This window comes from Bacillus rossius, chromosome 1 (assembly GCF_032445375.1).
Source record: "Bacillus rossius redtenbacheri isolate Brsri chromosome 1, Brsri_v3, whole genome shotgun sequence".
Classification (NCBI taxonomy): Eukaryota; Metazoa; Arthropoda; class Insecta; order Phasmatodea; family Bacillidae; genus Bacillus; species Bacillus rossius.
The window spans coordinates 241,832,052-241,845,278 of record NC_086330.1 but is presented as its reverse complement, the minus strand read 5'-3'; the positions used below and the strand labels follow the sequence as shown (position 1 = coordinate 241,845,278).

The following is a 13,227-nucleotide window of genomic DNA, read 5'->3' as shown; positions in this document are numbered from 1 at the left end:
ATTATAAGTTGGACCGCATAATTCTCTGTTCCTTTTGTCACCGCCTTGACCTCCAACACCAAACTCAAGGTAGACAAACCTTCCACACGAACGCCACTGAGAGGGTCAAATTACAGGTGAGTCAAAAATACGGAAATCACGCTATTTTCGTGATAAACTTCTGCCATACTTCCCCTCTATAAACGCTCTGTGAGGGTATACAAAATTATTTTCAAAATGTAAAAATAGTGTCATCCTAAACAGAAGAGAGGGACAAATAGCATTGCAAAGTCATAAATCACTAACTAGTGAATTTATATTTTCCATTTAAAAAATGCTATTTATTATATTTACTCAAAGACTTCTCGAAATCATGGCTGTATTGGCAAGTACTAAATCTGCCATGAAACAAACGCATTTACAAAATACATAATCATAACATACTCGTAGTACCATATATGTTCATTTAAGAAAAACTAAATATTTAAATTACTAATCTCAAGAATATTAAATATTAATAGCTATAATATTTCCTTAGCTAAGAATGTATTTAGAAACCTATAAAAATGATTAAGTTTGAGCCACACAAAGTTTACCGCTAATTTTCGGCACAATATTGAGAAGTTTTCATTTATATAAATAGCTTAATTTATTTACTTGTACTTACTGAAAACCTGTTTTCAACATACACATAAACATTTGTTTTTACCTGGTTCGGACCCAACAGACCACAATTGGAGGTTCGTACCTAACATTTTACAATCGGCATTTTAGTTGAAAAAAAACCGCATCCCTAACCTCACTCATTCTGACGATGTTCAAGATGGCTGCCTCCAGCAGTTGACGATGCCATTTCACCTCTCTTACCAGTCCGGCCAATTGGATAGCCCAGTCGTAATGTCAAGCTACCTCCACCCCTCCTAACACTGACGGCAGTAGTATACGAATGTATGTCTGGGGACAAGGGTTCGGGTGAGGAGCGAGGAGCTGTCCGAGCTCTGACGTCAAGTCAATCTTTGACGTCACAGCGGCCATCTTGGAAGACCTTGACCTCGAACTATGACCTTAACCTTGACCTTTGACTTTCAAAATTTGCAAAAAATTCCTCAAAATTTGCCAAAATTTCCATTTTTCCGAAAAATAATTCCGCCAAAAAATCTCAAAATATTCCACAATACAAAAATTAGGATTTCGAATAACCTCAAAGTACTTTTTGCTTTAGAAAGAACTCAATGTCCGAAAAACGGCTTAAGCATCCATGTCTAAAACCTCCGATAAGCCATTACTAGGAATAAGGATACCATGACCGCCATATTGGATTATGACGTCACCGTTGCCATTTCCGATACAGCCGCCATCTTGAAAATCCGTAATTTTTATGTTAGAAAATCGGGAAAATTTTTAACATTTATAAACAAATTAAATAATAGATTTTAATAATAAAATTTAATAAAAAATTATTGTGAAAAAATTAAATGTACACTTACAACATTGAGATCGGAGTCCTCAGTTCAAACCTGGTGAGGTAAAAAAAAATTACAACCGATCCTTTCTCCACGGAAGCCGCTGGCAGACTGACCTCCCACCACTTATTTCAAGGTATATATATCGTCAACTAGTATGAAGGCATGTCCGCCATCTTGTAAATCTTTATTTATTATCCAATTTTAATGAAAAAAGTTCATAATTCATCAAAAAATTAACTTATTAAAATACTGATTGATTAGATCGATTCCCATCCTTGGCTCGAAACCGGTAAGATCCAAAAATAAAAAACGACAGATCCTTCCTCCACAGAAGCAACCTAACTGACCTCTCAACACCAATACCAAGGTATATATCGTCAACCGGTATGACGTCATGTCCGCCACCTTGTCTTCGTCCACTGGAGGCCGCCATCTTGTTTTCGTCGGCAATAGTGTGCTGATGCCATGTTAGTATAATTTTCTGTTCATCATACCTTTGAACTCGACTGTTGACATTGAACTTTGACCCTGACCTTGAGATTTGTCCTTGACCCTGAAATTTGACCTTGACTTTGAAATTTGATCCTGACTTAAAAATTTGACCTTGACCTTGAAATTCGACTTTGACCTTGAAATTTTACTTTGACCCTGACGACCTCATGGATCCGACATTTTGTGTTCAGTAAATGCTACCAGGAGCTACCACCTGCTAGAGGACATTGCCACCATCTTGTTTTCGTCTGCTGGAGGACACCATCTTGTGTGTGTACTCGTCTTATAGGTTGCATTACCATCATGCTAGTTTTATTCAAACCCGCTAGAGTGCAGTAAAAAATTATTATTACTGAGGTTCCCGCCAACCGGAAATTTGGATGCCATCTTGGAATCGTGTAATTATTTAGCTAGAAATCCGGGAAAAATTCCAAAAATCATCAAAAAATCACTAATTAATTTATTGATTAATTAGATCGACTATGCCCTTGGTAAGATACTTGAACAATGAACAAAATGAAGTAATTTCAGGTTCGGGAAAATAAAACACTGCAAGTTCTTTTAAAAACAAAAAAAACAAAATTATTACATCAATTCTACGCTACTAAAAGTACAAAAAAACACAGACAAATTACTAATGTCTTGAGCATTTTCGATTTAAACAGTCTTCTTATTGTACGCACTTTGTATTGTATGAACTTTTCAGAGCATTTACACATGACAGTTGATTACCACAGTTTTCACACAGAGAAGAATTTTCGATTTCATTGAAAGGACAGTGATATATTTCATGTTGTCTTACATGTTTTATGCATACAAATGCCTTGTCGCAGTATATACAGCTTGAATCTGATGAATGTACAGCCAGTCTATCACAATTTCTGAGGTGTCTTTTTAATCTCCTATAGTGTATAAACCGGCTACAACACCTATTGCACTGATATTTAATGCATTCAGAGTTATTATTACAAATGTGTTGTACACAATCACGTAATTTCAAGTTTTTGATTTTGTCACAGTACGTACAGTGGAGTGATGGAACGCCGTCAGATGCCGCTTCCTTTATCGCTGACACTAACACTGTTGTCAACCATTGTAACTTCGTTGAAATGTTAACTTCTGAAGCCTTCGAGGTCTGCTCTGCGGAAGATGTTTCACGCGTCGAAATCTCCTGCTGTGCTGAGAGAGTAGGTGTAGCTGTGGACGTCGTTGTCATCGGACTCTGCACTGTTGATGGTATGCCTTCCATCCAGGTCGGTGTTAATAGTGGTAATGATACCATCGAGTTCTCAAAAAGTGCTAGATACTGGTCTATTATAATGTTATGCAAGTATAACTATCCGATCCGCACAGCACTGCAACCATAGACTGACTGAACGTCTTATTGTCTGGACCCCACTTATATATTCTCATTGGCTGTTTCAATACATGTATCAAAACAACAACCATTGTGGAATATTTTGAGATTTTTTGGCGGAATAATTTTTCGAAAAAATTGAAATTTTGGCATATTTTGAGGAATTTTGGGAAAATTTTGGCAAATTTTGAAAGTCAACGGTCAAGGTCAAGGTCAAAGTTCGAGGTCAAGGTACATGACGTCAGAGCTCGGACAGCTCCTCGCTCCTCACCCGAACCCTTGTCCCCAGACATACATTCGTATACTACTGACGGCATCCCAAATAACTGCTCCTTGCAGACAATGACTTTTCCAATCTACTCCTCTCGTCGAACCGGTTATTTTGGTACCTCGCATCTCATGGTTTGACTTATACATCACTTCCTGCATTATCAATAAAACATGATTTGGTCCACAATGGCTGTTGCTAGCAGTCTACATCACCATGTTACCACCATTCTCCCCCCGGTTCGATTAACACCCTACTCGACATATCGTGCTCCCTCCACCCCCTCCCTCGTCAGTTTCTCCAGGATGGTGGACCTGAGAGAACAGCATTATCATTCAACCCCCTTTACACCTTTACATTTTGATACCCCACATACTTACTTGTATCGAATAAATTAGAAATTTATTTTTGAGCACAAGGTGACCATTTAGTATCGATTATTAATATCGATATGACAGCACTCCCAGAGTCGCAACCTGAAACGTATTTTTTAAAATCAAGTTATGCTAATGCTCGTGAAACTAACCCTTTCTTGTAACAAAGTATCGAACTATTTGTTACGCATCCAATATCTCACCTTCTAAACATAAAAATGTTTAAGATATTTATTCTTGCTTTTCACATAATAATACCTTATTCGCGATTTGTGTAGTCATAAGACTTACCTATGTCATAAGTGAATAGCTATACTATAATTTTAAAGTGAAACATTTCAATTGTATTTTTCTTGCATACACAACATACAATATTCCAGACAGATAATAGACCATATAATCAAAGACATCAAAATTTCCTAAGATTTATAATGTTTATTTTATTTTAAAAAATAATTAATATATTTTTAACATTAATGTTGTTAAATGTTATGTGTAAAGAAGCTTAAGTCTAATACATTTAATATTATAAATTTATCAATTATAAATTAAAAATAATACTTCATTTTATTTTATAATATATTTTCAGCATAATTTATGTTAATTTTGTTTAGATAAAGGATGTTCGTTTAGATCTTATCGATGCGATAAGATTATAAATTCAATATAATGTTTTATTACAAATAATTTATTGATTTTTACAGCATAATATATTATTATATGGTTAAATGAAAGGGTCATAGGTATCTTATATTACATATTTCATAAGATTATATATTTAAGAATAATTAGTGATAAATAATTTTTAAATCGATTTTGTAGATTATATTATCATATTCGGCACGAATTTAAGTGGCTTATGTTATACTATATTATTATAAATTATAAAAAGGTTTGATTGTTTAGGTGGAAAGACATAACTATGCCTTAATATTATTTATTGAAAGAATAATATTTTTTCGGAGATATTCTTTTTTTATATATATTTCTAAAATAAAATTATACTGTATTATACCATTTTAGCTGAGCAGGTTTAAGTTTGTTTTCGACCTAACCTCTTTATTATTAAGAGGGTCCAGAAATTCAACCCCGACACATAGTTATTGAGATTTTTATAAAAGTATTAAATAAAATGACACCGCGAAATGGCTTGCCCTTGTGGTAACGCTGCGAACTATTCGTGACGGCACTATGAACTCCAATTGATTGCCTGGACCACGGAGCCCTCCCCAGCCCCCTTCCCATCCGCCAACCAGTACTCGTTCCCTCCCTCGCCAATCCCCTGCCCCATGAGCATTCTGCTCACTCCTGCGCCTGTCCTAAAACACCCATTTTCCATATTGTCATATAGTTCGACAGGTTAAGTCTCCTACTTACTTAGCGAAATGTGGAAAAGATTTATATTATAAAAAAACATGGACTATACTTCGTGTGTGAGCTACATACTATGCATGATTTTTATAACGTGGATGCGTATAAAATTGAAAATTCATTATTTATTGGGATGTAAATAATGATTATTTTATTTCCCGTAATCTAATTTTCAACTTTGTACTGATTTCCCGCAATACAACTTCAAAATTATGGATTTAAAAATCGTCACTAATGACTAACAAACTGGAGATTAATATCTAATGAAGCTATTAGAGCCACCAGAACCTACCGTATCCTCTCTATCGTATCCTGTCGTCTTCTACCGAGATTAATGACGAAAAATTGTCCAAATGTTTATCTTTTCTGTTGAATTTATGTCAAAATATGTGTCCTTTTTGTTTAATGTATATCATAAATGTCGAATGCATATCGTAATGTGTGTCCTTTTAGTTGAATGTGTGTCTTGAATGACATGAGTCCAAATGTGTGTAAATTTTTGTAGAGCTTGTGTCTTTTTTGTTGGATGTGGGTCCAAAAATACTAATGTGTGTCCAATGTGTATCCTTTTATTAATGTGGGTCCTTAATTACGAATGTTTGTACAATGTGTGTCTAATGTGTGCCCATTTTATTGAATGTGTATCCTCTTAAATATCAATAGTCAATTTGGTAGTCAGAACTAACTATTTAATGTTTAGAAATTTCTTGTTATTGTAGTTAGTGTAAACATTTTTCGGGAACGGTTGGTTCTAGAGTAAACGTAAAACATGCCTAGTTAATTAGTTGGTCTACATACGTGAAATATTTTTTATCCAACTTTAGGTATAGCTGTTTGGAGACATTTGTATTGTTTGTTTGAAAAATGGTAATGGCTTGTTTGAAAGGCATGTCAAGTATAGACTAAGATTGGTGCGGAGAGGCTTGGTCTATACGCCAGGCATTTTACAAGACCTGGTTGAAAAGAAAGTCAAGTATCGAAAACGAAAGCCTCGTGGTTCGCAGATACTCGTTCTATGTGCTTATAATTTTTTGGACGTATTACATATTTAGTATTACCAAAAAACCCCGTATGGTTCGGAAACACTTGCAATTTGCACTCTAGTAATCATTAGGTGCACCGAATACTGACTTCATGGTAAGCATAGTGATATTGCGTTGCATTTCTATAGTCATTTTTCGTTGTGCGTATGATTAATATACTTGGTAATGGAAAAAGAAAGGTAATGGGAAATATAATTTAATGAAGATTTTAAGCTCTAATTACTCTTAGCACGGAGTACCAAATATGGAGTTCTGTAGAGCCAATCAAAATATTAAGTATATATTTTTTAATAATTTTTATAATTGTTTCCATATTTGCTTAGGTTAATATATGTAGAATTTCAAGATGCTACCGAAAATAGATACCGATTTATTGACGTCTGGTAGTTGGAGAATCTGTGTGGCTTTGGGGACTTTTCATTATATTTAATTTTTTATATTATACATTTTTTGCATCGACCAAAGATCGAACCAAGGGCTGAAATATATCCAATTATTCATTGTATTTATAGTTTTTTTTTATTTCTTGAGACGTCTCATCGGGGTGCAATTAAATAATTCAGAGCCCGAGCGTATGTTCCACACATACTAGGCACCCCTGAATTATTTAATATAAAAATTATGATAAAATAAAAAGTAAACTTAAGAAACAACTCTTTTACAGAAATATATACAGATAGCTGCACACAGTCAACGAGATACTGTTAGTTTTGTCTTGGGTGTGCACCCAACTATTTCTAAACTAGAATTAGGTATTTAATTGTATAACACGCTGCAGATGATATAGCAACAAATTTTACAATGAACAGCATGTTAACTAATCGTATTACTGAGTATTAAACTAGTTACATTTTTACTAAACATGTCTCAAAAAGGTATACAATATAAAAATGTAATAAAATAACTATACGCCACCTAATGTCCAAAGCTGTATTATTTGGATTAGGAAGCGGTCAATATTGAACGCCGCACAAAGAACCATAATGAAAAAAAGCAAAAACAATATTTAGAAAGAGGTTTCTTCTAGTTATTCAAATTCAAACTAGATCAAAATTTGCACCAACAATGAGAGAGCAGATGCATCGACGTCTCGGAGTAATGCATCGTTAATGGTGTTCAAATTATTTGTTAATATGACAAGTTTTGTTAACACTTCTAAGAAAAAGCTTCACGCTAGTTTAATGCAAGGCAAGACCCACGTGAGACCTCGCTGCTCGCTGCCCGCCGACCTACACATATTCTCTTCCACATTAACGCTCACGTATTCAGTGATAAAAATCTTGTTTTAAACAGCTCAAATATCCACCTACTTTTAGCCTCTGCTTCTAAACATACGCAGGAATAAAATAGATGTTACAGGTCCTGTATAAAGCGTAGCTTGTCAGGTAAATTGACGGTAACACGCCTTGCTGCGTGGCACAAGCTGTAGGTGCTCCGACACTACGTACTCCGCTACCAGTTGTGGGGAGCCTGGTTCGTTAGCACAGCTAAATGCCCCAGCGTCTTGGCAGATTACCAAATAAATAATCAACCATAAGTTTATTATGCTAGAAGCTAATTGATGCATAATGTGTAGCAACTATAAGTTCACGCAATTCAGTCCTCCGTGTGTGGCAGAAAGACGCAAATAAAAAAAATTATCGTGCTGCTTAAAGTTAATGGCCTGATCGTCACACGAATCCACAAAAAACGGCCTCAGATTCAGACCATATTGTTTAGGTAGTCCACCTAACTTGTTTGCTCTGGACTACCATGTAGTAGGTTTGCCACGTCTCCCCATGACAAAACTCGTTCAGGCGTAGTAGCAGCTCCAGCTGCCAAGTCCAATGCCGCAGCTAGACCGAGCGTCGCAGGCGGCTACCGCAGTTTCTTCCTCGTAGACTCATGACCCAATGAACCGGTAGCGACGCCCGCGTGCTCGCAACTCGGCTCGCAGCGCCGATCACCACGCCTCGCAGCGGCCAGGGAACACAACAACCAGATCGCGTCATAGCTGCGGTAGACACAAGTACCAACCCCTCCTACCTAACGTTACCAAACTAGACCCAGTGTCTAAACCTAAGTGCCGTAAAAAATTACAAAAGCAAAAAATAAAATTCATTACAAAATAAACAATAAATAATTTGAGGTGGACTACACGCCTCATCCTTTCGAATATTTAGGCTGATAATAACTGATTTATGGCAGCCATAATAGCGGATACTATGATGGTGGTCTGTTGATTGATAGTGCTGCATTCTAGGGTGTTAAAATCAAACAAATATGATGGTAGAACACACTAGCAAATGGAAACAAGATGGCGTATCCAAGATGGCTGCAATTACTTCATACTGGTTGGCGTAATATCTTCCTTCGCATTAGTATTGGTGGTCAGTATAATGATAGCTTCTGTGGAGGAAGGAGCTTTCGACGTTTGTTTCCTTTTTTCGGTTTTCAAAAAGAGGATTCCAAGTTCCAAGACTTAAATGTGGTTTATTGTTAAAAATTTATTAAATAATTATTTTTTTTTCTAATTTCAAATTTTTATTCAGATTGTTTTGGATAAAAATTACCAATTATTGACATGTCGCATGTGTCATTAAAATTATAAATGGCGGAATACGGTATGGAGGAATACAATATGGCAGAAACTTCTGGAAAAAAATGTTGAAATGTTCTGTAAAACACAATGATGGATTCTAAGATGGTTCAATCCAATAAGGTGAAATCCAAAATGGCCAACAGGTTAAAGGTAACAAAAAATACTGCCTGGGTGAAGGTCATGGTTAAATATTATAGTTTAGGTCATCCAAGATGGCCGCCGTGATGTCACAATCCCAGATGGCAGACATCAACTCGACACCTGAACCATGAACCATTTTACTAATGCGCGAATGAAATGTTTGTCGATTTAATTTAATGTGTGTCCGTTTTACAGAATGTGCATCCAATTGTGCGTCCTTTTGCTTTAATGTGCGTTCAAATGTGTGCCCCTTTTGTTTAATGTGAGTTCTTTTAAAATTTATGTGCATTTAAATTTGCGACTTTTTTGTTGAATGTGCATACAATTGTGCGTCCTTTTTGATGAATGTGAGTACAAAAGTGCGTATTTTCCATATAATGTGTGTCCACTTGTGGGTTATTTTTGTTAAATTGCGCAACCAAATGTGTGAGTTTGTTGTTGAATGTGTGACCAAATATGTGACATAAAAGACGAATGTGTGTCCAAAAATGTGTTTTTTTTCTTTAAAAGTAGGTCCGATTGTGCATACTTTTTGATACACGAATGTGAATCCTTTTCATTTAATGTGCAATTTTTTCCTTCATTTAATGTGCTTCAAACTGTGTTCTTTATGTTTTAATTAGTTATTTTTTTTTGTTGAATGTGCATTAATTTCTGTGTCCTTTTTGATGAATTTGCTTCCTAATGTGCGTCCTTTTATGTTTAAAGAGTTTTCAATTTTTTTAGAATTTTTATAAATATTTTTGAAGTTATACTTCTTTAGGCGCGTTATGAAAAAAATGATGAGAGTGAAATTTTAAGATGCGCGCGTATCACTGTAATACAAAATTAACAGGTTGAAGCTGCCCGCTAAATCACCCTTAAGTCTCGAAAACAAGCTACCAACAAAATAGAAATAGAACCTCTATTAGTCGCGCATGTTGGCACGCTCGTCGCCTCTGATCACTGTTTTCATATTTATAATATTTATCCACATGAATGTCCATTTTTTTTGCCAAAATGAGTTACCAGTGGAAACCGTTAGCTAAGAAGTGACAGTAAACATCTGTGAAATCATCCGGGCCAGAAAGATCATAGTCCCTTAGTTATAGCAATAATAAGATAGGGGCTACCGGGCAAGAATTATCATAGTCCTTGCGCCGACGGGCAAGGAGGATCAAGGTCAATTCTGCCTCCCTACTCCAATCCAGTCCACTCCAGCACCATTCCTGCAGCTGTGTTTTGTTTACTGTTTTGTCAATGCTTTAATAACAACATTCGCATACATAACCTCATTTCTTCAACCTAACCTTTTGATATTGTGTATGGTGTTAATGTAGGCCTACTACAGTTATTATGTCGAGTGATGTTAGTGGCACAGACAGTGAAGAAGGGACTAGTGTCCGTAGTGATGTGAAGAAAAGGAAGAGCAATGGTAGAATGAAGGACATGATGAAGAAACTGCGACCTTCAACTAATGAAATAGGGGAAGATTACAAGTGCTTTCGCCACAAATGTTTTGAGGTTATTTCACCTGAGGAACGGCACCAAATTATGTCTAAATTTAATGCACTGGGTGATTACAATAAGCAGAATCAGTATTTGAGTGGATTGATCAGTGTTATTTCCGTTCAGCGGCGTCGCAATAGAAAGGATGATGCAGAGGCAAGTTATAATGTTTCTTCTTATTGTTATCATGTACGTGCACGGATCAATGGTAATGATACATTGCAAGACATAACTGTTTATCACAAAGCCTTCATAGCCTTACACGATATCACAAACCGCCATGTACAAACTATTAAGAAACATTTGACTGAATTTGGTAATTCTAAGACAGATGGTCGAGGTAAACACCAAAACAGACCAAATAAATTAAGTGAGGAAACTAGATCTAAAGTGTAAAATTTCATTTAATCTCTGAAAGGAAGAAAATCTCACTATTCATTAAAAGACACTTCAAAGGTTTATTTACCTGCAGAGCTAAATAAAGCCAAACTACACAGAATGTTCAATGAACCTAATAAAGAGCACACTATTGGTTTAACAACTTTCTGTGAAATTTTTGATTCCAATTTCAATATCAGTTTCGGATACCCAAGAAAAGATACGTGCAGCACCTGTGATTTATTAAAATAAGAAATATCCGTACTAGAAGGAAAAATGCTTAATCCTACTGAAGAGGAAACTAGAGCATATTTAGAAAAGGAGTTGCTGATTAAAGAAAAGGAGAAGAAAGTACACTTGGCAAGAAGTGAAAAGTTTTATTCAATAAAGAAAAAGAATCTTAAATAATCCAGAAAAAGTGAAGAACTTGAGGCATTTACTGTTGATTTCCAAAAAAAATCTGCCAACCCCCAATATAACAACATCTTATGTGTACTACTGTCAGCAACTGAATTTTATTTCTTTCAATATTCATGTTCTGTCAGACTCAACCTCATTATTTTACACATATAATGAAAGTGTCGCTCGAAAAGGGGTGGATGACGTATGCTCAATGCTAAAACACTTCTTTGAAAACATTTTGAGTTCAAAAGTAAAGCACATCGTTATCTTCTGCGATTCATGTGCGGGGCAGAACAAAAACTTCACAGTTATACGTTTTCTGCACTACACAGGTCATACACTTAAACGATTTGAAACCGTGAAAGTGATTTTCCCTAAAAGAGGCCACTCTTATATGGAGGGGAACAAGGACATGAGCCTTATAAATCCCAAATCGTACACTGAAACACCTGATGACTGGAGGGACGTCATCAGAAATAGTCGAATCAAACCATCGCCTTTCACTGTAGTAAATTGTTCTATAGAAGTAAAGTATGAAACTTGGACGGACTTTTTATCTGAGCTTTATGTTAAAAAATGCCCTATGCCTACAAGACCGATACGAATTTTGAAAATTGAACAAAGTCAGACAAGATTTGTACTTCACAAGGAAAACTACTCTGGAAGCTATCTAAAGGCGGCTTTTGTTAAGAATCGAGGCACAGAAAACAAAAAATCAAGAAAGTCTGCGAGGCAAAGTGAGATAAAGGTACTGGGGAACCTTTACAATGGAAAATTACCAATCAAACCAGCAAAATTGAAAGATCTTCTTCATTTAAAACAGTTCTTGACAAATGCTGTATCACAAGCTTTCTACGAGTCACTGGTTCCTGACCCTGAATTGGATCAAGATGATGAGAATGACATCGAGTACGTTGACGACCCACCCATTGATGCAGAATAACAGACAAAAACGATCAAGGTCCTCGTATGTTTTTGTGTTGAATTTTTTTTAAAAAGTTATTAGAACTTTTAAACAATTTTTTGTAATTAAGTATGAAATAAATGACATATTGTAGACTACAATGCTCATAAATTGTTTTTTTTTTTATCAATTCTATATGGTGTTTATTGAACTTGAAACTTAAAAATTTGAATACTGAAAATTTTGTTTGATTGGACTATGATCACTTTTCCCCGTGGCCCTTCACATGTTTCTAGTTTCTACTTTCACAACACGTGTTTTAGTTTCATTCAAGTGCGAATTATATATGTGCCAATAAATTATATTCAGTACTGATTTAAATTGAATATTTTGATTAACATTATTTACTATTCGTAAATATTAGTAAAAAAATTGTGCCTTTATACTTTTTCAAGTGCTCCAATATAATTGAGGTTAACTATCCGAATGTATTATTTATTGATATAAATTAAATTATTATTATTTAATATAATTAATACTTACTAAATATTATTAAATTATTAATGTTAAATATTTATTATTGGTTATTTAATATTTACGAAATAAAGAAATAAATTTATTAAAGCATTTAATAAAATATTTGTGATAAAAATTAAAATCGAACATCAAATTAAAATACTAATTTTTAATATTTATTATTAAATTGAATAAATAATAAATATTTATAAAAATAAATGAACACATTTAATGAAAAATTTTGATAACAATGAAAAGTAAATATTAAATTAAGAAAAAATAAATATATATAAATGAATAAACTTAAATTAAATTTTTGAATTTACTATTAAATTTATTTATTTTCTTTTAAAATATTAAATAATAATATATATATATTTGAAACTAAGAATCTTATAATATTTAGTACAAATTATAACACATATATTGATTTATTTAATTTTTATTTATTTTATTAATTTAATTTT

At 34.5% G+C, this 13,227-nt stretch overlaps 1 protein-coding gene across 2 annotated transcripts in view; it reads left to right on the top strand.

The window, feature by feature from the left end:
* LOC134527420 (collagen alpha-1(V) chain-like) overlaps nucleotides 1-13,227 on the top strand; it is a 311,179-nt gene that overhangs the window by 121,473 nt on the left and 176,479 nt on the right. The gene's annotated exons all lie outside the window — the stretch shown is intronic.